Genomic DNA, 26713 nt, shown 5'->3' on the forward strand with positions numbered 1-26713 from the left:
CAGGATTAACAACTTACAGGTACAGCGGATGTTAACACTTCCTGTACTACCACTGATGAGGATGGGGCCACCTCCTGTGCTCGTTGTAATGGAACATCTAACATTTGTACGGCATGGGAAATGGCAGACATAACAACAGGTTCATCATCCGCATCATAAACATTTTCCTTGTGATTGCTCAAGAGAGGGTACAGGTTACAAGTTACATTTTTATGAGTTTTTACAACGACTGTACCTCCACCCCCATCCGCATAGGGCGGTGGTGGTGCGCGTGTACTACAGACATTAACTTCCGCAACGCTACCTTGCTGTGCGTGCTATTTAGCAGCGCATACGCAACACTGTTTAGCGCTGCATGCGCACTCCCCTGCATCGTGCGCGCGACACTGGTTTGCGTTGCGTGCACACCCTTAAGCCACGTATCCCCCTCGTGCTGCCATAACTTTAAACAATCGTTATACTTTATCTTTTTCATTCGAGAGTGCACCATACAGATGCTATCTCGGACATTGTTCAAAACCTCCTTATCAAAGCTGCCAATTCTGGGAAACGGTTTCACACTCTTTCTCGTCATTTTTTTTTTTTCCATAATAGTTTTTATTGAAAATTTAGTATAGAAAAATAAATGAGGATACAGAATGAAAAAAAGGGGAAAAGGGGGAAGCCAGACATATCGCATAGCACAAAACAAAACAAAATATCATTGGTCAGCTTACAAACATTTGATTCATAGACAAAAAAGAGAACTTTTAATACACATAAAAGTAATTAGAAACAGGATACTAAAGGAATGATGAGTAGAACTACCCCGAGTCTGAATGAGGTGAGCAGAGAACACCTAAATCAACAGGAACCCTATAAATAGTGGAATGACCTTGTTTTTCCCTATATTCTCCCCACTGAAACCATTTCATATGGATGGAGTTAGCAGAGGAGGAATATTTGCTATCCAATGTTTCAAAAACAAAGTGCTTATGAACCTTGGGCCTGATTCAGAGCCGTTCGCTATTTGTGGTCGCTCGTTTAAAAACAAGGGGTGGCTATTCAATTGATCCGTACGCACATTGCAGTCTGTTCACACCTCTAAGTCTGAACGAGCGAGCAAAACATACGCTCGTTTATTTGTTAAAAACGCCCCCTGGCCGCTCGCATCCTACGTCATGTCCGCTATTTATTAGATTAATCGAGTACATCGACCAGCGTATGAACTGCTCGCTATTCTTGTGGTTGGTGTTTGCTACCACAAATTTGCGAGCAGTTCTGGCTATAAAATAACCCAGTGACGTGGTCAATGACGCTGCTGTTTTAAATATGCACACCCATAAAACGCCCGTTTTGACCTTTAAGCACGCCTGCGTTTGGATCTCCACTCCCCATTTTCAAACACCTTCTCCTGTTACCACCCACATACGCCTCATTCTGTCACTCAAAATAGCAGGCCCTCGCTATATTGCGTACCAACGATTTTCGGCCGCACTGACTGGTTCGCGCATGCGTACTAAAAACCGTACGCATGCGCAGATGTGCAAACATCGCTCGGAACGAGCGTACTGCCGCTAACGAGCGGCTCTGAATGAGGGCCCTTGTTTTCTATCATTGTGATGTTGGGCAAGTTAGCAGACTTCCACCCCTGAGCAATTGCAGCCTTCGTAGCTATTAAAATATGTCCCATGATGTATCTCTCACCACAGGATAATGTCCCAGGATAAAAATGAAATAAAGCAGTTAGGGGCTCCGCAGGAATGGTTGTTCCAACTATATTACTTATCATGGAAAACACCGCATTCCATAGGGGTCGAAGCAGGGGACATGACCAGAAAACATGGAGAATGTCTCCAACCAAGCCACAGTTTCGCCAACAATATTGGGAGGCAGAGGGACAGATTTTATGTTGCCTCTCAGGTGTAAAATATGCTCTCTGAAGTAGCTTGTAATACATTTCTGAATGATTAATACATTTGGATACTGTAAAACCAGAACAAAAAATAATATTCCAATCATCTTCAGAAAGATCTACAGCTAAATCTCTCTCCCATTTGATCTGGCATGGTAATTTCCCCTTTTTATTTATTCTTATCTGACACTGATACCACCAAGAGATACCTCCTTTATGATTAGGAGATTGGAAACGAAGCAACAGCAACGCTGGGAAGGCAGGTTTTTTTCTCGTCATTTTAAACCATACATCACAGTACCTAGTTGCATAAGCATTAGTATGCATAATATGCCGTGCCGACCCGATCGGCGCTTCCAAAAGCAGCACATCATCTAACATCTCTACCGTTTGCTTGGCTCCCATCTTGGGAAAATAACACTAAACTTTTCAATAGAGATTTAAATCGGTGAAAGAATGTCAAGGCTACTTTCACTTACCTGTGGACGATATTAACAGGATGCACCCACACACCTATGGAAGAATAACCAGGCTGCTTCCACACACCTAATACCTTTTCGAGTACTTTGCACTGCTAGCACTTAGGCATTCCAATAACACTTACCCTTTTCAGTGATTTCGTCCACCACAACTCAGTTCACAATATGCCACAACTGTGGAGTTCAATCACAATGCCCAATAACCCTAACTGATTACTGGATGCTGCGATCACACTTAGAGCCAATACCTAACACAAAACAACAACTACACCTGCTTATGTGTATAGACTGCGGTATATACTACTGAGCCACTAGGCCGACACCAGGCGCCTAGCACCTAAGGGTCCCATGATACCCCTAGCTAGGGAACATGTTACCCCTACCAACACACGTTCACTGTTACACACCCTTTTCCTGCGCAGAAAAATACACGTTTTCCCAGACTATGGCAGCACCGACTAAGGTACTTACAACAATGTTATCACACTATCAATATCACAATGCAATCTCAACGGCTTTGTTTAAACAAGCGGCAGCAATACAGGAAATACGTATACGCTATTGTGCAACTAGTCGCATACACAATAATGCGACCACTACACAAAACGTATTATTACCCTTACGCTATTGTGCGACTTCCCCTTTTAACATGAAATTTTATCAATAGAGGAAAACAAACTTTTTCCTCCCTTGTCCCTGGATTCTAATCAGCGCTCCTTGAACTCACACAATAACAGATAGTGGTCTCTCAGCAACAAAGTGGTAGCAGGTATCGAAGGCACAATGCGTTCTTTCCTGCGTATGGCGCCTCCACCCTTTGCTGAGAGATCCATAATCGTGTGTTACCGTGTGACTGGCAGCGTGATCCCACTCTACGAGCCCCCAACTATCGATTCCTTCCTGTCTATACACTCTAAAATGTTGCAGTTTAGCGTTGTAAGTCGCACAAGAAATAATTACTCTTCAGACTTTGATTGTGTTTCCAAAGCACAAAAAGATATTATTCACCAAAAAGCAGATAGTTAGGTACAGTCGATACGTACGTAGGCGCTCTGGATCCAGATTTCCGGCATCAAAGTTGAAGCCTCTGTCAGAAGAAAGAACAAGCAAACTACTGGAAATACCCTTACAGAGATAGGCAATACAATAGAACAATTTGGCTTAATCCCATTGGTTCTTCTTCCTGGTTTTTCCGTTACAGTACAGTTCATAGGTCAGTTCGTAAGATCACAGTCCAGCCTCCAACAGCTCTTTGTGTCCATTTTCCTGCAAAATAACAAGTCTAAACTGGCTGCATTACATTACATGAACAGAGTACATTTCAATGCCTATCTCTCTATGATCCATAATTCCCAGACGCATGTTGCGATTTCCTTGCCGATGGAACCAGAAATCTGCAAATAAACAGTGGTTCAGAATGGCAACAAACACGGTCTGCCTAAAATGTACTAAACCTGAGATCTTAAATACAGTCACTTTATTACATAATTAATAATGAATAAAACCTCAGATATTAACCTTAATGCTAGGTAACCTTCCTATGTAAGTGTGCAAAGTGTAAGGATATTAAGAAAAGACGCTAGTTAGTTTTTGTGCAACTACGTGTTTGTGGAGTACACCGTGGTACGTGTTTTGCAGGGTTGTTCATATTATTTTAGTAAATGTATGTATTTATATAATGAGAACTTTTAAAATTTTTCTATTGTGTGGGAATCGCATAACGCTAAAAAATTGCATCGCCGTATGTACATATAATGTGTGAGATTCGCTAAAATGGCGCTGGGCGGCCATTCGCAAAATGGCGTCTTGTTGCCATTCGCAAAATGGCGTTGTGCAGATTTTAATTTTAACAGATTCTGTCTCAGCCAATCATCCGGCTTCGACAATATAGTTTTCATGTATTGGTGCAGGTACAATTTATTGTGCTGGGGGTTATCTAGGGGATACCGTCCATCAGAGTTAGTTAGTTTAAGATTTAATATATAAATTGAGGCATTTTCCTTGCTTCCTGTTGGAGGAGAGGAAACAGGGAGTTACTCCTTCTGAAGGTATATAAACCCCACCATGCTTAAGAAAAACCCAAAGAAATATGCACAGCTATACCCAATATGTCATTACTGTTGTTTATTGTATGCAAACATATAGTCGTGTCCTCATACACTGGGCATCTTTACGCAATACGGTGTAAGACGCCCGGCGTGACTGAGACGCTCCAAAAGGGAAGGAGTGGCGTCCATTATTTTTCTGTAAATTTTGCATCTTAGTCACATTACAGAATCGGTGAAGAGCCGCTCGCTGTGTACTACAGACGCCGCTCGCTGTGTACTAGAGATGCCGCTCGCTATGTACTAGAGACGTTAGTCTGCAACTTTAACTGCACAGGAATTGGTTTTACACCATACATGTACAAAGTCACAGGTGAAGCACAACGGAACTCGGCATGAGGAAAAGCAGCTGCGCACATCGGAGACCTTTATACACACATTCAGACTAATGGTGCATACACACGATCAGATTTTTCCTTCAGATATGAACGATAACGATTTAAAAATCGTTCAGTCGTTCATATCTGAAGGAAAATCGTTCATATCTGACATGCCTGAACGATGGACGATCAACGATGCGCGTTCCCGATGGTCAGATAACGATTTCTGATATCTGATGTGTTTGCAGTCAGACTTGGACGATTCCATTCATTTTAATGCAGTCAAAAATCGTTCAATCGTTCAAAACTTTGGTAAAATCGTTCAAATCGTTCAAATCGTTTAATCGTTCAATCGTTCATCTGACAAATCTGACAAGTCTGACAAATCTGACCGTGTGTACGCTCCATAAGAGCCGTATTCAGTTTGAGCGGACCCGCTTATGCCCGTATTCAATTTGAAAGTACGCAAAAACGGGACCTGGCGAAACTTAAACAAGCGGAAAGATCTGTCAGTTATGGGTAAATCAGCCTGACACCCCCCAAAAGATGCTGTGACATGGGGGTTTCCTATGGTACCCCCCAATTTGGCATGCTGAAGGTATTTGGTGTTTTCAAACGGGCTCAATAGCTGCTAAATAGCGTTTTTCAATACGTGATACAGAATAGTATTCAGGAGTATAACTTATCCCAGCATATTTGGGGTACCTGAAAATGGGGGCCAGCATATTTAAAAGTTGCTAAAGTGAAGTTAATAAAATTGTGAAAAATCCACCTGCCGCCAGCACCTGCAATGAAAAAAGATCGCTAGTTTTTAACTTTGTCCCCAAAATTTTTTAATCGCCCCCAACTTCAAAGTGATTTTTTTGGGGTGTTCTTAAAAAAATATTTGATGCAGTTTACTTTTGGGGGACTGTCTGAACGCTGCATGGGGACTCCCGCAACATTGCACCCTAAAACCCCAATTACTTTGCACTTTTTTCCGCCTGCTATTCATAGGCGAAACTTATCCGCCTATTACATAGCATTGACTTTCCGCCTAGGCGGAAAGTCTTTCAAATTGAATACGGCGATTCTTTTCCGCCTGGCGAAATGATGTTATCGGCGAAACTTTTCTGCGGATTCCGCCTTTTCGCCTCAAATTGAATACGGGCCTCAGTCGCACTTAGATGTGCAAATGTCACACACCTTAGTGGTTATAGTACGCTGGCAACGCAGTTAGGTCACTACTAGTTCTATTACTTATGCGAGTAAGGCGCACATTTTGGGTGAAGATGCTTGGTGCGTCTGAGTTGCCTGGGACCTAGCGCATGGAGAGGGGCTAATTCACCTGACTCAAGCCGCAGTACAAACAGACACATTTATACCTCTGTACAGTGCAGACCCTGCCCTGTGTACATTCTCATCCCCTATACATAGCCCTTTTTTTAGAAGATATTTCATGACTTCACATTTCATGAAAAAATATATTTAATATTTAAATGGATCTTTTTATACAGAACAATTAGAATGATCGTTAGATGCCATTTCATTTTTCCACAATAATTTGGATATTGCATTATTAACTGCCACAATGTTCATCTATGTCAGGAGGCCAATCCAATTGGTAAGACTTTGATTTATTGCCTTTGGTTTTTTTCCTGATATGATTTACTGATATGACAATTAAGTAATCGCTATGTTCCATCGATGTCGTAAGAAATTCATCATTAGGATAACTTACATTGTGTGGACATTTTTTTTTTATATATAATTGAAATTAATATTACAGCGATAAATAAATAATAAATAAATCAATAATTGCTAATACTGGTCTAATTTGTATTTTCTCTTTGTTTATTGGCCACTGCTAATTGCACATGGCATAGATGAGGTCAGCACACAATTAGCAAAATGATGTTTTGATGTGAAAGAATATTTGGTAGACGAATTATATTCAGGAAGCCTCGAGTACAGTATTTTGAATAAGGACAACTATGGATGGATGAGGAGAAGAAATAATATGTATGAACAAATTGCCACCAAGTGCAATTCTATCACTTCATGAGCTAATTAAGGAGAAACTAGATCCAACGTCGGAGAGATGAAAAGCTGTCCCTGCTATACTTCTAGCAACACTACGTTGCTTAACCTCTGGTTCATCTCAACCAACTGCCGCTCCTGTTGGAGGTTGAACCAACATTTTCCCATTTCAGTACAGTAGCAATTAATACTATTCTTAGACATGTGCAAGAATATATAATTACTACAGGTTGAGTCTCCCATATCCAAATATTCCGAATTACGGAATAATTTTGGCATGACTGAGATAATAAAACCTTTGATTTTTGATGGTTCAATGTACACAAACTTTGTCTAAGGCACAAATTATTAAAAATATGGTATAAAATTACCTTCAGGCTGTGTGTATAGGGTGTAAATGAAACATAAATTTATTTCATGTATGTACACAAACTTTGCTTGAGCCACAAAATTATTGAAAATATTGTATAAAATGACCTTCAGGCTGTGTGTATAAGGTGCATATAACACATAAATGCATTCTGCATTCTGTGTGTATATTGGGGTCCCATTCCCAAGATATTTCATTATGATATGCAATTATTCCAAAATACGGAATATTCCGTTATCCAAAATACCCCTGGTCCCAAGCATTTTGGATATGGGAGACTCAACCTGTATTACCCATGTACTGTGAATGAGTGGCAAACATTCGTATATTTTCAAACACTGTACAATGGCCCTGATTCAGAGCCGGACGCTCTGAAAGAGCGCTCGCTCTGAAACAGGGCATTTTTTTTTTTTTTGGAGCGGCCTCCTGGCCGCTCGCATAGCTGTGGGTAACCACCCACAGCTATAGCGAGCGGCCATGACGATGGTACAGAGCCGGAAGCTATCCACTTACATCGCTCGTGATGTCAGTGGGGCCGCCCCAAACGGTAAGCGTTCCCTCAGGAACATCTCCGTTTGGGCAGCCACCCCCCCGGCCCGCCCACCAAAGGGGGCAAGCTGTCATTCAACATCGACAGCTAGCCCCCTTTGGTGCGAGACCCGATTGCCCGTCGCTAGCCGGGTCTCGCGCATGCGCACAACGGAGCTGGCTCCGTCGTGCGCATGCACTGTGGGCCGCCATCAACCCGGTTGCGAGCGTTCAGTGCTTGCGACTGGGTCTGAATCAGGCCCAGAGATTTTTGAGGAGTCCAGACTTAGAGGGGGATGGTTGGTTGGTCAGTAGGCACAATTAACATTTAGATAATGAAATTATGAGGATGATGTACCAAGATACCTTTGAGGTCAATCTTGCAAAGGCAGCTGTTTTTAGACTATTTGCACATTAAGTATGTATCAAAAAAAGTATGTATTAAAAGGGTACCGCATCAGATATCTTCAATATCTAGTTTAGGACCTCTGGTATCAATTGCAAATGCAGTAGCCATACACTTCTATAGAGACTTTGAAAATACAGAATGTAGTAAAAGCCAAAAAAAGCATACTGAAGTGAACCTTGCCTCCTGACAGCTAATGTCTTAGTTTGATAGCCATTGTATAGCCTGTAGGCTACAACTTTTTGGTAAGTTTCACTCACGCATGAGAGATCTGAAAACCGCGCGCGCGCAATGCCTTTGCCGTGACACAAATCATAAAGTAAAATGTTAGCATAATTGAACACTTTATTTTTCTTTGCAGCCATGATTTATTTTCAGAGCCCATGAATTAATGATTAATGATACTTATTGCCAATAAATATTATATTTTCACGATATGTAGCATGAAGAATTTTTTATTTGCTGTAAGCTGCTGGAAAAATAATTTGTCTCCAAATGTTACATCAAATGTTACATACTGTATTTTTTGTATATGATCAGAGACAAAAGTGGGAAATACATTTTTTTTTTTTAATTTTAAGAGATGCAGGTTATAGGGTGCGATCATGGCTGATAACTCAGATTTAAAAAAAAAAAAGTTATTGAAAGGACTTTTGCCATTTTGAAAAGTTGATTCAGGAAGTCTGCAGTCCTGTCCAGCTATAGTATGCCAAATCTTTACTGTTAGTTGTATATTTCACAACATATAACGTACAGTATCTATGGAAATTGAGCATTGAAATCATCCAGAGCCTGGAAGATGATGGAACTTTACTAGGAAGTAAAGCTATAGCGAGATTATTTGTACATATAGTTGAGATTGTTATACTACAATAAAGTTTATTTCTTATAATTGAAAATAGCATTGTAAAATCTGTTTAATATATTACAATTAGGGGTGAGTGGGTTCGGATTTCTGAAATCCGAACCCCCCCGAGCCGAGGCCGATCCAAAGTCAGGCTCGACTTTTCCCGCCTGACTCAGATCTGAAATTGAGGCAAAACGTCATCATCCCGCCTTCCGGGTCTTGCGGGTTTTGGATTCTATATAAGGTACCTGCGTCGGCGCCATTTCTCACTCGGCTGTGGACAGTGAAGAGGGGGGGTGGGAGTTAGGGCTGTGTAGTGCAGTGTAGTGTTGTGCTGCTGTTGTCCATAGGGGCTGTGTCCACTCCTCCAAAGTCCATAGGGGCTGGCTGTGTTGTGCTGCTGTTGTCCATAGGGGCTGTGTCCACTCCTCCAAACTCCATAGGGGCTGGCTGGACTGTGTTGTGCAGTCAGTTGTCCATAGGGGCTGTGTCCACTCCAAAGTCCTGTGCAGTGTCCCAGTCCTAAAGGGGTGCTGTAGTGTTGTCCAGGGGGTGCTCTGTCCATCAGGGCTGCTCCCCCCAAGTGCAAAAAAAATAAATATTTTTTTTGTGTATGTGAATTGTGTGTGCAGTAGCCGCACGTGCATCAACAAAGAAGCGCCAAGCGTGCGCCTGTGTCATAGGTAAAGGGCCGGCTGGCTTGACCGTTAAAGGGTGCTGTAACCCCCAAAGTGCACTCCAAAAAAATAAAAAAATATATTTTTTTGTGTTTGTGAATCGTGTGCGCAGTAGCCGCACGTGCATCAACAAAGTAGTGGCAAGCGTGCGCCTGTGTCATAAGTAAAGGGCTGGCTGGCTTGACCGTTAAAGGGTGTTGTAACCCCCAAAGTGCACTCCAAAAAAAAAAAATATATATATTTTTTTGTGTTTGTGAATTGTGTGCACTGTGGCTGCACGTGCATCAACAAAGGAGCAGCGCCAAGCGTGCGCCTGTGTCCCATAAGTAAAGGGCCGGCTGGCTTGACCGTTAGAGGGTGCTGTAACCCCCAAAGTGCACTCCAAAAAAAATAAAAATATATATTTTTTGGTGAATTGTGTGCACAGTAGCCGCACATGCATCAACAAAGTAGCGCCAAGCGTGCGCCTGTGTCATAGGTAAAGGGCCGGCTGGCTTGACCGTTAAAAGGTGCTGTAACCCCCAAAGTGCACTCCAAACCAAATAAAAAAATATTTTCTGTGTTTGTGAATTGTGTGCACTGTGGCTGCACGTGCATCAACAAAGGAGCAGCGCCAAGCGTGCGCCTGTGTCCCATAAGTAAAGGGCCGGCTGGCTTGTCCGTTAAAGGGTGGTGTAACCCACAAAGTGCGCTCCACAAAAAATTACAAATTCTCCTTTTTTTTCTGTCTTTGTGAATTGTGTGGGCTGTAGCTGCACCTGCATCCTCAAAGCAGCAGCGACAAGCGTGCGTCTGTCTGTTAAAAAGTGGTGTAACCCCCAAAGTACACTCCAACAAAAATAAAATATTTTCTTCTGTTTGTGAATTGTCTGCACTGTACGTGCATCCTCAAAGCAGCAGCGCCAAGCGTGCGTCTGCCTGTTAAAGGGTGGTGTAACCCTCAAAGTGCGCTCCACAAAGAATAAAAAATTCTTTTTTTTTCTGTCTTTGTGAATTGTGTGGGCTGTAGCTGCACCTGCATCCTCAAAGCAGCAGCGACAAGCGTGCGTCTGTCTGTTAAAAAGTGGTGTAACCCCCAAAGTACACTCCAACAAAAATAAAATATTTTCTTCTGTTTGTGAATTGTCTGCACTGTACGTGCATCCTCCAAGCAGCAGCGCCAAGCGTGCGTCTGCCTGTTAAAGGGTGGTGTAACCCTCAAAGTGCGCTCCACAAAGAATAAAAAATTCTTTTTTTTTCTGTCTTTGTGATTTGTGTGGCTGTAGCTGCACGTGCATCAACAAAGGAGCAGCGCCAAGCGTGCGCCTGTGTCCCATAAGTAAAGAGAGCGGCTGGCTCATTTCTTAAAGGGTGGTGTAACCCACAAAGTGCACTAGTCTCCAACAAAAATAAAAAATTATTTTCTGTGTTTGTGTGCGCCTTAGCCGCACGTATATATCAATATAACATAAATGGAGGACCAAACTTTCTCCGATAAAATAAAATAGGGAAAGATCAAGAACCACTTCCTCCTAGTGCTGAAGCTGCTGCCACTAGTCATGACATAGACGATAACATGCCATCAACGTCGTCTGCCAAGGCCGATGCCCAATGTCATAGTAGAGGGCACATACAATCCCAAATGACAAAGTTAAGGAAAATGACCTTAAAAAAAAACATTTAAATCATCTGAAGAGAAACGTAAACTTGCCAATATGCCATTTACGACACGGAGTGGCAAGGAACGGCTAAGGTCTTTCCCTATGTTCATGACTAGTGGTTCAGCTTCACATGACGATGGAAGCCCTCCTCCCGCTAAAAAAATCAAACAAGTTAAGCTGGCAAAAGCACAGCGAGGAACTGTGCGTTCTAAGAAGATATCACAAATCCCCAAGGAGAGTCCAAGTGTGGTGGCGGTTGCGATGCCTGACCTTCCCAGCACTGGACGGGAAGAGGTGGCTCTTTCCACCATTTGCACGCCCCCTGCAAGTGCTGAAAGGAGCACCCACAGTCCACTTGCTGATATGCACATTGAAGATGTCACTGTTGAAGTACAACAGGATGAGGATACTGGTGTAGCTGGCGCTGAGGAGGAAGTTGGCGAGGAGGATTCTGATGGTGATGTGGTTTGTTTAAATCAGGCTCCGGGGGAGACAGTTGTTGTCCGTGGGATGAAAAAGCCCATCACGGCCTGGGCAGAAGACCAAACATTCCACCTCTTTGGTCTGGCAATATTTCTATCCAAATCCGGACAACAACTGTCTTGCCATATGTACCATATGTAAAGGTGAAATAAGTAGGGGTAGGGACGTTAACCACCTAGGAACATCCTCCCTTATACGGCACCTGTAGCGCGTTCATAAAAAGTTACTGTCAAGTTCAGAAACTTTGGCTAAGACCGTAAGCAGTCCAGGGACACCTAAATCCCGTTGTCCTGTTGTATCCAAGCGCCTGCAAACCACACCGTCAACTCGCTCCTCGTCAATTTCCTCCTTAGTCAGGATCTTGCCTGCATAGAGCCAGTTTGTGCAGGGACAGATTAATTGCCAGCTTGTTTTGTGGGAACCCAAACGAACCAATAATTTCAGCCACAGTCGTGTGGCAGACCCTGGCGCTGAATTGATTTGTTTGTTAAAGTGTGCATGTCCTGCACAATTCCATCTTGCACCTCTTTTTTTTCTTTGCATTATGTTCTGTTTGGGGCCTAGTTTTACAAACTGCCATCCTGTCTGCCACTGCAGTGTCACTCCTAGATGGGCCACGTGTTGGTGCCGCCCACTCGTATCTCTTAGCATAGTCATCCAACTACCTCGGTGCAACCTTTTGGACATAAAAACACTATTGTGAGGTGTTCAGAATAGACTAGAAATGAGTGGAAATTAAGGTTATTGAGGTTAATAATTAAATAGAAGCAGAAAAACCCACAAATTCTGTGATTTTAGCTGTTTTTATGCTTTTTTAAAAAAAAAATACAGATCCAAAACACAAAACCCAGAACCCAAAACACGGAAGGGTGGTTTTGGCAAAACCAATCCAGATCCAAAACACGAAGAAAGATCCAGATCCAAAACACGAAAAGTGGCCGGAGCACTCCCGTAATTACAATGTGTTTATCTATTATGTCACTTTTTTTTACAATCTATATAACATAGTTGCAGGGAGACATTAAAAGTAATACTACAGGATGTTGTCTAATATTGAACAACGTAAAGCATTTTGCTTTAAAATCGTTATGTCATTTACGTCTTAGGGCTACATTTACTAAGCGGCGGGTTTTATGTCAATTAGTACAGTAATCCAGTTAATACTAAGGCATGTTAATAAGTATATAGATTATTCATAAAATAATTTGGAATGGATTGAAGTAAAGAAATCATTGCTAAATTCCCTAACATGATGGGAGCTATAGACTGCACACAGAGAGAGATGTGTAGAAATAGAAAGCATTATCATTACACCATGACAACCGTCATAAACGTGGCTGAAGTCCGGGAAGATCACATATTGCCGCCGCATTAAATAAACCCCTAGCAACAAATGAATTAAGATAGACCCGATAGCACTTCCAGGATTAATTTGGGCAAATGTGACGTCTGCCCATACAGATGTCACGACGTCTGAGCGGAAATGACGTCACCCGGGGATCGGAGATTAGCGAGCTGCCGGATTGGACATAGAAAATTGCGGCACACACCTCCAGTCAAGAGAAAATGGCGGGAACTTCAATAGAGGACCTGGATATGATGGACTGCCGAGGGAGCCAATGAAATAAGGAGAGGGCGGGCATGTGACATCACAGAGTATTAAATGCTAAAAACATCAGCAGTTAGAAAATATACAACCTCGTTTTTAAGCACTTTAAGGCTGATTAAAATGCAGATTGACTATAGTTTATATCATGTAATGTTTTAAACACACATTGGGATCGATTGTCTATTATTAGCATTACATCATTTGATTGGTTGGACCTGGTTTAAATCCCAGGAAGCAGCACATACTCCTCACCTTGAAAAAGACCACAAGATCGTCAAAACATGTTGGCAGAGGAACTGTAGCTTCATCCTACCAAGGACTAGGACAGAAACCAATATTCCAGACGGTGGAGTGCCCGGTTGTTACCATCTTTATCCCAAACTATATGCACTTTTATATGCACTTAGTCATTCCATAAATTTGTCCTATTAAAACGGTTTTACGCTAATCATATTCCTCTCTATTCTTTGCATCTTGGGAGTAATGCTCCCTAAGAAGGAGAAGAATTGAAGACTTTTCTAGAACTGTATTTGTGTGGAGTGACCTATTGTTAGTTGTCATCAATGGAACAGTATTGAAGATTATATATCTGAGATATAATTTATCAAGTCAGTGTAAAGGGACGTACCATTCATTATTTTTTGTGAACGCCTATATGAATTACACTCACTAACTTTGTGTAGAGGTGACAGATTGTCTATCCATATAGTGCGAGGCAATGAGAGTAAAATCACCTCCCAATGTTAGCGGAAAGTGAAGATAAGTGGAAAAGTAGGACTACAAATGAGATGACGAAGGACTTGTCACAAACAGCGGGTGCATAGACAATACAGAAAGTAACAGGAATACTGTGTAGTTCAGCTGTAAGTAATACTTATCGGCCTCCAGGATCAGATATCTGCTGAATAATAGTGATAGGAATGTATCTTGGTATTAAAATGGCTATACCGCGAGATATAGAATTACAGATGTGTCCTCTTACATCCTTGACGATCGCGCTACAAACAAGCGCACACATCGCGCCATGTGATTACCCGCATAAGCTATGGCGCACACTGCGATTGCACCATGCAATCCTATGGACTCGCCGGTGTGAACATATCCGCTCGAAGGCGCACACCTCGCACCATGTGTGACGCGATTTGCAGCGTAGGCAGCAGAGAAGCAAGAGGACACATCTGTATACTAGGTAAAAGCAACTGGTCGCCTAAGGTTTGACAGCTTAACGTGTTCAGTCTGTCAAATGCATTTCTTGCAAAAAGTATATATCCACATGTTTTAGAATCAGATATGAGATCATTTTACATTGTTTCGCCGGAGAATTGATGTCCTGGATAAACCACATTATGGTATGAACGATAACAAGCATATTGGATGGTACCAATACAGCATGGTGGTACGGAGAAGAGGGAGGATCTGGGGTTTGGGAAGAAAGAGGAAAAAAAGGAGGGAAAAAAAACAGAAAAAGAGAAATCTCCCCCAGAGCATATCTGTGTAAGAAAACTAGACATCAACAGCAACAATGCACACAACTACGTTGCAGTATGACATAAGGTGAGGAAAGGAACCCCCCATTCACTTAAGTAAATAAAGAGGAAAAGCAATTTGCATGAAGGTAAATGAGCTCAAAATTAGCAAAACTATAAAGGTGCCTACACACTAGACGATGTGCTCAGGATGCGATTTCATGAGCGATTTCCCTTGAACTCTCCCCGGCAGCTCCCAGGCTCTCCAGGACACGATATGGTGCTAAAAGTGTCCAATCTGACTAAAGATCAATCTGCACGATATCTATCTATCTGCACAAAATCGTGTATGAGATTGGCAAATCTTACCTGCAGTAGGCAAGATCTAAAGATGCATTGTGCGACCCGCGGGTACAAGCATCGGCATCATGAGTGGAGACTCACGATTTGGACATATTTTAGACGTTTTGTTGTTCCGATGCATCGAAATCGGGCGAATCGTGTAAAATATTGTCTAGTGTGTACGCACCTTAAGGTTTTTAGGGCTATAATATAGGACTAACTAGAAAAAATCAGTGAATTATAAATGGTATCAATAAGGTCACCAGGTGGGAGTAGCCGAGCTCTTCATGGCCTCCTCCAGGAAAGCTGCACCTTCCTCAGCAGTTGTGACATCTTTAAAATCTTTACCCTAAAAAATTCTTAATCTTGCTGGATAAAAAAGTGCTAATTTTCTTTGGGCTCAGACTAACTTAAAACATATGGGGGTCACTTCTTTGTGGGCACATGAATGATTTCGCCAAAAAGACTAAGATGTCGAACACTGTATATATACTGAAACTGTGGCCGTATTTTTATGCATTATAGCATACGATTATATCGTATCAAGCTAGATTAATATGGGCCTCGCAACACAGAGAGAAATAACAATCCAATGTGGGAGAACAGTGGAAAAAAAGATCTGGATATGGGGGGGGGGGCAGGCCCAAGTCCAGAGCTATTTTAAGTTGGTTCTTAAATTCTCTCGTCTACATTTGTAAAAAGGATCATTCTGAAAATCAGGAACAGCCTGGGAATAGGAAATTTAAGATCAGAAGGGGTAAGAGGAGGGGGAAGAAGAAAGAGAGACATCAGAGGTTGGCAGGAGGAACCAAGGGAGCTACGGAGGCACAGGAAATAACTGATCCCAACTCTAAATGTCTCAAGGTCATTAATTTAACAGATAGATCTCTTACAAATGATCAAGTGTCCTTACTATCCAAGGGCCTCTCTTTTTCCCCGGTTCAAACCCCAGATAGGTTTGATTGTGAGAAAGATCTCCAGCTGTTTATCAGAAAGATCTTGCTTAAAATTTTTTTTTGTCATAATCAAGAGTACAGATCACCAGATGATTTCCATTCTTCCACTGTTGAATTTTCAGACGATGATATACAAATGATTAGACTTTTTGGAAGACCTTGAATCAGGTGAAATGAATACTCAGTCACAAGACTTAAGACCCTTTGATCAAACTGCACTTAAGCCAAAATCAGTCTTTTTTCCAGACCTGAAAATATGTCCACCTGTAAAGGTCTTCTTGGACCTGGTATCCAAAGATTTTGATAGACTTTTTTTAGAAAACAACACTCTTAATACTGCGGATAATCTTACAAATGAGGAACGTTTAGCACTGTATCAAATATCTAATTGGCACGATACCATAATAAAACCCTCCGACAAAGGAGGTAATGTGGTACTATGGCCTAGGACCTTGTATGTTAATGAACTACACAAACAGTTAAATGAAACTCAGTGCTACAAAAGACTCACATTGAATCCTACTCAAGATTATCTTAAGAAATATAAAAATTTACTATCTCATGCCGTGACCAATGGAATTATATCCAAAAAAGATTATGAATTTTTGAAAGTAGACAGTCCCAAAGTGCCGACACTATATTTACTGCCTAAGATTCATAAAAATGATCGGATTCCTCCAGGTCACCCCATCGTATATGGAAAAGGTAGCCTTACCGAAAAAGCCAGCATATTTGTAGACGAATATCTGAGACAGTATGTTCTTGCGTTACCCTCCTATGTAAAAGATACCATGGATGTATTGAACAAACTCCATGATCTAACAGTTACCCCAGGAACTTGGATAGCCACTTATGATGTAGAAAGTCTCTACACCAGTATACACCAGGAGAATGGGATGAGAGCTGCCAAGTATTTCCTTGATATGAGTAGGGATCATGAACTCAAATCCTTTTTACTTGTATTATTGGAATTTGTATTGACAAAAAACTTGTTTACGTGTGAAGATAAATTCTACCTCCAGGTTAGAGGCACAGCTATGGGTACAGCGTGTGCTCCTACCTATGCTGGCCTCTACCTGAGATGGTGGGAAAGAGAACATGTCTTCATGGAGGATCACGAGAAATACACTGATCATATTCTTATATACCTGCGGTATATAGATGATATATTGGTACTTTGGGATGGTGAGAAAGAACTGCTGGAGGAATTTATAGACAAACTTAACAACAATTGTCTCAATTTGAGACTAACAGGGGAGGTCAGCCAATGTTCAGTACACTTTTTGTATCTGACCATCCAAATTATGGAAGATGGCCATATCTCTACTGACATATATAGAAAACCAACTGCCACAAACAGTATTCTGCACTTTAAAAGCTCCCATTTACCAGCAACGTTGAAAAGTATACCTAAAGGGGAAATGTTAAGGACCAAAAAAATTGCTCTGAAGAGCGTATTTATCAGGAAAGAGAGATTCAACTATGTGAGAGACTAATCCAGAGGGGATACAGCAATCGATTGATTAGAAGAACCAGGCACAATGTCAAGTCCTATCATTGAGAATCTTTACTTGTCCCTAAAATTAAAATCAAGAAGGAAGAACCTGTAAGATATGTGGGAACTTTTAACAGCAAATGGCAGGACATTAATTCGATCCTACAAAAACATTGGCCTGTCCTCTTCACTGATCAGGATCTAGCCTCCATACTCCCCAATAAAGTTCAAACCAGCTGGAGACGCTCAAAAAATCTCAAGGACCTGTTGGTTCGGAGCCATTTAAGTCCCTTCAAAAAATTTATTTATCCTCTTAATGGCTCTTTTAGTTGCAGAAACTGTAAGGCATGTCAATTTATGATTCCAACTAAATTTTACTATGACAAATTCAGGAAAAAAATGGAACATAAAGAATTACATTAATTGTAACTCCGTTGGAGTGGTGTATCTTCTAAAATGTCCATGTGACAAGCTTTATATTGGCAAAACGATCAGACCTTTAAAGGTTAGAATACTAGAGCATGTCAATAGCATCAAAAATGCCAGTAATGACAGAGCTAAATTTAAAACCCTTACTCCTGTGGGTAAACATTTTCTACAATTCCATAATGGCCTACTTGCTTTCGGTATGAAGCAGATCCAATTAGGCATGATGGGTGGAGATCTAGACAATGAACTCTTGAAATTCGAAACTAAAATGATTTTTTTAATGAAGAGCAGTTATCCCTTTGGTCTCAATGAACATAATAGTTATCTACCTTTCTTATAAATAGATATCAGTAATCGATCCAAATGTACTTTTAGTCACAAAGTACATGATTGGACAAACTTATCAACATTATTTCTAATTTCATTGAATAAGATGGTATTCACATATATATAAAAATCTTTATGTCCCGTGTTTCAATCTCTAGTATCTTTGATATTAAGTTTCATCAGAAAATTGTTCACTCTTTTAACTTTATTTGTGCATATATTGATTTTCAATATTTCTAACATATTTTCTATTCTAATCTCTATCTTTATCACTCAATTAACCATTAATAATTAATTACCATGCCCAAAACATCTGGGCTATAGTTCCCTGTTCTTGATAAAGTAATAACAAATCATCTTATTCTTGATAATTAATAATAAAAAAAAAATTTTACCCCCAAATTTTTTTACCCCATTATGGGTAATATCTTTTAGGTGGTGTTTCTCCTAAATTAACTACATGTGGATCTAGGTCGATTCAGTATTAGAAATAGGCTAATGTAACCGTGAATAAGTGTAATTAGTTACTTTTACGATCGATTACAGCGGTTTCTGATTATTGAAATCAATAAATTATTATATTTCCACCAGTTCCATTGAATCATAGATTATCTATTTGTTACTTATCATTTCATACACCCATGATCACTCTCACATTAACCGTTTGTTCTTTTCTTATCATTTTCGTACTCATGAATTTTTAATTCACATGTCTACACACATTTGGCTGTTTAATAATATCAATTTCCTGCACTGGCTAAATAGGACTTGGGATTGATCCCACACACTTATCACGTATTTGATAACTTCCATTACTTAGTATACTATAATTTTTTTGCATTTATTTGAGCATCACTTATATATCTCATTGTCACTTTTCATGCACTTTTTATATTCACTTTTATCACACATATCACACCATATCACTTTTTCATTGGAGTAAATTTTTAATCTCGATCTTAGGTTTCTTTATTGTACCACTTTATTCATTTTTCATTTTATTTCTTTTCTCTTTTTATTATTATAATATTTATTATTTTATTATACTGATATGACATTATTATTATTTTAATTAATTATGTAGGTATCATATAACTTTAAGGAATTTGTAACATCATGTATTCTATTACACTATTTTACCTAATCGACTTAGATCCATGTAGACATTCACACTTCATACTTTATATATATCTGGAGAATCTAAATAATTTTGTTTAAACACAGGGTTAGTAATGGATAAGTATCTTTCTTTTATTTGGGTTTATATATCATTTTTCAGACTGGATATCTTCTTATTACCTATCTATTCTTCAACTTAATCAATTACTTGATACGTAATAAAATATCTCTCTCTTCTCTCTTCTTTCTGATCCATTTCAGTTGCGTGACTGGAGGATACTACCACGTGACATTTAAACCTAGGTTTTCAGATTATCCATTTAAACACCCATTATTGGTTTATTTGAACATGTGACTCTGAGGGCGCTTATGATAGGCTGTCCTTTTTGAATATCAAGCAGCTCTACGGCAAGCTCGGGTTGCCTTGAAAAAACTTTAGTGTGAAACGTACGTCGGTACCTGGAGTAGTTTTCACTACTCAGCGTTGTGTTCTCTAAGTATGATATCGTGATTGTAAATTAGGTCATATACCTCCACCCAAACTTATTACGCAGTGTCTAAGTACTGATTAGAGTGGGTCTGAACTATGTCTGTATTATAAATGAATGCGAATATATTACCCACAGGATAATCAAACACTCTGCACTACTGAGTCCACTGGGGTTTATTACCCAACAGATTTAAGTGATTCACCTTCAGTAACATACCAATGCCTGCTATAATCAAGGAGAGAGCAGACAAATAATAGCATTACTTATGTGAGCTGTAAATTAATAGGTGTATTGTGAAGGGATCTGACGGAGTGACCATTTCTTACTAATAAGTTTAATAGAGGGTTGCGTGTTAAACTATCCATATGCAACCTGCATATATTGCACTGATTACAGGATCACTCAGCACCACTGACATTTAGGTGTTTTTCTTAACAATTAAAAATACTAAATGGATTTAATCTTGCCAACCTCGTGGCATTGATTATATAGTTACCTATGCGAGCCGCATTACAAGTAATACATCGCAATACCATTTGATTGTGATATTATCTGCCACCCTTTAATCTATTGGGGAAGTGTGCCTAAATTACCTGGATGCAACATGTTTCTCTAATTGTCAGTGGAACCGTATTATTCTACCGGCATTTAGGTAATGACCATACAAATACCTAACGTATTCAGTTCCATTCCTGCAGGACTTACTATATTACTGCGAGTACAAGCTGCATCATATTAAACATATTGTAACACTACTCAATGCTGATATTATCTCCCTATCCAGCTTGTCAATGTGGTGTGCTCAACTTTATACAGGCATCAATATTATCCACATTGACATCTCAGTAGCTGTTATATTATATAGTGTTCTATTTTATGTATCCTTATTTATTTCACGGACAATAAATTGCTACATCAGTTCCATTTAGTACTTGTCTTTTTGTCCGAGTTATTCAGAGTACCCTTATTCAGCCACAATTCATTGAGCTGTCTAATATCATTTGTTGCACATATAGACAAATGATAAGTTTGTATAGAAGACAAGCAGAATCCATTTACTTTAAGGAATCTGCTACTGTACTCCAAGTATTCTCACCAACACCAGTCTATTACAGCGTGTATTAGGACAAACAGTGCTATCTAATGTGATCGTTATTACAAGTGCAAGGAATAATTTGCTACATTGTTCACACAAGGATGAATTGTCACTAACTGGATATTTTTGTAGCTTCCAGTAAATACCATCCAAATCACTTGTTATTCCTTAGATCCAACTCTGTTTATTTCTATGTCATTAGAAGACAGCGTCGAAATATAGGTTGATTTGCTGTCCCCTTTTTTGGGTGGATGTTTCATGACCCACTGATATATAATTAACATTTAGATGAGAACAGAGACACGAGACGTTACTTTATTTAATTTAATTTTAATTCACATTTTCAATGTTGTCTTCATATTTCACTGTATGTAAGTTTTTTGTGATTTTATAATTGGTACTAAAAGTTATATTTTATTCTCATTCACAAGTGCGCCAACAAAGAGGACATTCTTTTCTTTCTCTTTTTTGTCCAATAGTTAGTTACTTGTCCTCGGCAGCACCCCCTACTATCATACTAGTAAATATAATTGGTTTAAACATTTTTGATAAGGGGTCTTGCATATTAAATATTCAAATATAAATCAACTAGTGCAGAAGTTCCTCTCCCCGATCCCCTTTTCCATAATTGAAAATAGCTTCCCCTTTATTCTATTTCTAGTTTTACTCTTTATTTGGCCAGCCTTAGAGAACAGCCGATATGTCAGAACTGAAGTGGTCACAGTTAATAAATATTGTCCTCGTCATTTTTGGCAGATTTGGGTCTGTTGGTTCCGTCAGCCTCCAGGGGTCTAAACGATTATCCTCTGGCGGAGCACCTGGAACAAGATAATGAAATCATGAGTAAGTTGGCACCTGCAATCTAAATAATAAATTCATTATCCTTAGATACTGTTCTAAAAAACATCAGGTCATCATAAATATCACCTATTGCTTTATTAAGTACGAGGCAAGGGTCATAGAACAAACAATTCATATACTTTTTCACAATTTTGCTACAACAAAAAAGTGAATAAGTCTATAAACTTGTACGATTTCCATGACAACCTGCAAAGCATCTTTTGCTCTAACATAAAATATTCCTTCTTTTCTCCTCTACGATACACAAAAACCAATATGATGGGAGTTGGCACATGACATGACATTAGTATGTTTCAGATCATATTAAAAAAATATAAACTAGTAAATCATGAAGAAATTGATAGATAACAATAAAATGTATATTATGCCAAGATCTTTTTGTTAGAAATCTAGCCACATTTTACAAGAATAAAGCTTACCTAAATATTATTATTACATTTTATTTATAGGGCGCCACAAGAGGTCCGCAGCGCCGTACATAAAGTAAAGCGTACACAGAACATTACATTACAATACAGTAACCAAAATATAAACAGAGCGCAAGTAACAATTAGCAGCACAATTCTCCATACACCGTACAGCTGGGAAGGTGAAGGCTGTCATAGAAGTGCTAAAGAGGGCTGTGAGACAGTGGGGAGGACACTGCTCCTAGGAGCTTACAATCTAGGGGAGAGGGGGAAAGTTCCTATGGCATAGTGTACCGTAAGACAGTGACTCCTGATGTCGTTTACAGGTTTTTTTTAATGACTTTATCAGGGTAATTGAAGAGACTTTTAGGGCCAGATTCATTTAGCAGCATTGGCAGCTCGCATTGCGCATTTGTGTGCACACTACAGAAGTCTGTGAGCAGAACCAGCCTTCTGCAATTAATGAGCAGAAGCCATTGGGACCTATTCCGGTGTCTTCATCACATAATTGTATCTGGCCCTTAAATGCTCGGTGATGACTGTACATCTGAAATAGAGAACATTGTTTATAATAATTGTAATATATATACTGTATATTGTTAATTTGTTTATAAAAGGAGTCATCTTACCTTCATTATAAGTCGAGGAGCTGGAGCCTTTGTACTTTCTCGTACAGTTTTGTTGCGTAAGTAACGTGTTTTGCCATAGCAGTAGCATCTCTAAAGTACATTTCCTGGAAGCGTTGGTGTAACACTGCCAGCAACTGCTGGCTTAAGATCGGCCTTTGGAGTTTCCACGCTTGGCTTACGTTTCTCCAATGTAGTGAGAATTATGGAAGGGACGGGTATCCCCATTGCTACTAGTCACAGTGTTCCCGACAAATCAGTTTTGTTACCGCTTCAAATGTCTCTAATATGTCAATTATTTCATGGACATCTTCTAATTCAGAGGGATTTAACAATGGAGGGGCACTGGAATGCCTATTGATGATTTTATTAAAGTGAGATCTAATCTCTAACAGCTGCTCAGACATATATGGCCTGGTTCGGAGTCACTTTTTTGGCCTGATTCTAGGTGGGCATCTAAGTCCATGTACGTTGGGACACATGGATGGTACACCAGGGAAGGACGGTGTAGCAGCATTTGCATGATGTTGCAGAAGGGGACCGGCAATAGACACCGACATGGGCGCGGCTACATTTGATTCAGAATCAGCCCTATAGTATGTAGAGTTCCACCGCGTGGAAACGGATTGTTCATCTTCTTGTCCTCCAACGTTCTTAGCTCATCACGGGCCACAGCACTCTGCTTAAACCAAGTCACAATTATTTTTGGTTTTACCAATAATGGTTGCGCAATAATCAAATGTGAGATATTTTTCCACCACTAAAAGTATACACCTAGCAGAGAATGTGCTTTAATTCCCCAAATGCCATTTCCACTGCTTACCTGTTACTATAGCTGTTACATCCTCTGTTTGTGGCCTTTAACCCCACTCACTGCACAATTCTAGGAGCTTATTAACCAGGTTATCTCCTGTATGGTCTTTCCTGAGGGGTAAGACCCCAAGGGTGCCATTGATCATCCTCCTCATGGTAATAATGGACTGTAAGACTGAGGAAACTTTGCATTTGGTTATCTGTCCGAATATACGTTGTATGAGTACAGTTTTGTTAGCTAGATTTTCCCTAATCATTTTGCTTAGGTCACTATATTCTCCTGTGATATGTTATTTCATCGTTTTCCGAGTCAAAGGTTCATACTGGAGAGCCACAATCTTCAAGACACATTTGAAGCCAACATGTTCCACAATATTGAATGGCTGTCTGTCCTTGTAGATCATGTAAGCAGCACCCTGGGTTAGTATGGTACTATAAGTTCCACCATCTTTAGAAGATTCTATTTTTTGGGAAGCCAACAATGATTGTATCTTGCCTCATGTGGGATGGGAGCCGGGGTACCTGTGACTCAGGCTGTTCTTGTTCTATGGGGCAGATTCAGCAAGGAACGCAGCTGCGAATGCAATAGCGATTACGCACGCAGTCTCACTGCGATGATATGCTAATCCATTGCGATCGCAATGCAATCTCTGCACAACATAAGGCAGCCCACCTTACCTTACACACATCCGGAATGTTTAGCAAGACTGCAAAACCATCGGTAACATGGAGTACCGTCGCAGTCTCACGCACACTTACACAGGCTCTGACCTTACCCCTGCAACGGCGTTCAAACGCACTGGCACGCCTGCGTTACCCCGACCACCCACTCCCCGATCACCACCCACAAACGGCACTTCCTGTCAATCACTCTGCATTGGGACTGCGTAATTACTGCGATCGCAATGCCTAGTTTGCACACGCTCACTGCGATGCATACGCCTAAGCAGTACGCAACATTCGGCCAATTGCGTATATATATATATATATACATATCCTTGCTGAATCAGGCCCTCAGTCGCACACAGATATACAAATGTACTATCACACACACTTGCACAAGCCCTGACCTTATTCAGAAACTGGTAACTTCCACGCACGTTATCAGGCTGCATAGGGCATTGCAGTGGATAATTTATGCACGCCCCTGCAACGGCATTGAAACGCACTGGCACGCAAGCGTTCGCCTGACTGGCCCCCCCCCCCCCCGTTACCACCCTCAAAAGGCACTTCTCTGCGATGGGTCTACTTAGTCACTGATTGCAGTGGCTGGTTCGCACAAGCGCAATGCGACACATGCGCAACAATCGGCCGATGGCGTGTGTATTAGCAACTGCAAAACTTGCTGAATCATGCCCTGTGTCAGCAAGCGCCATCTTCTGCATCTGACACTTGTGGTTCCGGTGTGTCCACCTGTCTCTATTTTCTTGTAGGGGAACCTGGGGCAGGAGTCTCTGCAGTACAAGGTGGCACTGTAGGGGAACCTGGGGCAGGAGTCTCTGCAGTACAAGGTGGCACTGTAGGGGAACCTGGGGCAGGAGTCTCTGCAGTACAAGGTGTCACTGTAGGGGAACCTGGGGCAGGAGTCTCTGCAGTACAAGGTGGCACTGTAGGGGAACCTGGGGCAGGAGTCTCTGCAGTACAAGGTGGCACTTGTTTTAATGCGCTTGCCGCAATATCTACAAAGAGCTGTCTGTTGCTCGTCACCTTTCCTGTTAAAGTAGATTCACAAATAACTTTTGGGTGGGGGCATTTATATATTTTTTTTAAATCACAGTATGACACTATAGTGACTAAAGGTGAAGTGTTGTTTTATTTTACTTTGCACTTTCCTGCACTACCGCTGGCAGTGTGGCTGCCTTCTCTTCTCCTCTAAAACAAGTCACTCAGACTTTCCCTACGCTCTCCAGTCTGTCAGACTCTCTCTCCTCCTCAAGTGAATGGCGCACTTCTCCATCTCCTGTCTTCCTCACTCAGGCCCTGATTCAGAGCCGGACGCTCTGACAGAGCGCTCGCTCTGAATCAGGGCCGTCCCTCTTAGTTTTTAGACCGGCCTCCTGGCCACTCGCATAGCTGTGGATGACCACCCACAGCTATAGCGAGCGGCCAGGAAGATGGTCGCGATTGTCAAGACCATCTATCAGAGCCAAAAGCACTCCCACTGACATCACTTGTGATGTCAGTGGGGCCGGCCCCAGACGGTAGGCGTTCCCGGCACGCCCACCAAAGGGGGCGTGCTGTCACTCACCATTGACAGCACGCCCCTTTTGGTGCGAGACCCATAGCGACGGCTTGCCCGTCGTTAAACGGGTCTCGCACATGCGCACGACGGAGCCGGCTCCCTCATGCGCACTGGTCCAACATCGAACCGCTTGCGAGCACTCAGCGCTCGCGAGCGGGTCTGAATTAGGCCCTCAGAGCGGGATGCACTATTTTAATTTTATGTTATTTTCAACTTTTTCTGGGGGTTGATTTCTTTTTTTTGCTCATTGCATTATTTTCGCCAATTGTACTTTTTGGAAGCAGTGAATGCGGTCACTGATGTGTGTTGCGGTGTTCTTTCGCTCCCCCTCTCAAGTAATCTGTGCGCGTTTTTTATTCTGACATGCGCAGTAGGGTTTTGGGACGCCGTGTTGTGCAGGCTGCAGGCACCACGGCAGTGCTGTGTGTATTGTGTCGTCTGTCTGAATTCCTGTGTCAGCATTGGTTTCACAGGTAGTTTTCTGTTAGGACAGACTTGTACTATGTTGTGTGTCGTTTGCTAGCACGTGAGAGTTGTTGTAGCAGGAGGGAGTTTGGCAGGTACTGGGGCAAGAGGTGAGTGGGGCCCAGCAATGGCAGACAGCCCTCCAGTGGTCCTAGCTTTGCACCTCCAGTGGTCCTAGCTTTGCACCTCCGGTGGTCCTAG

This window comes from Taudactylus pleione, unplaced genomic scaffold, assembly GCF_031769625.1.
Source record: "Taudactylus pleione unplaced genomic scaffold, aTauple2 ptg001494l, whole genome shotgun sequence".
In the NCBI taxonomy this organism is placed as follows: Eukaryota; Metazoa; Chordata; class Amphibia; order Anura; family Myobatrachidae; genus Taudactylus; species Taudactylus pleione.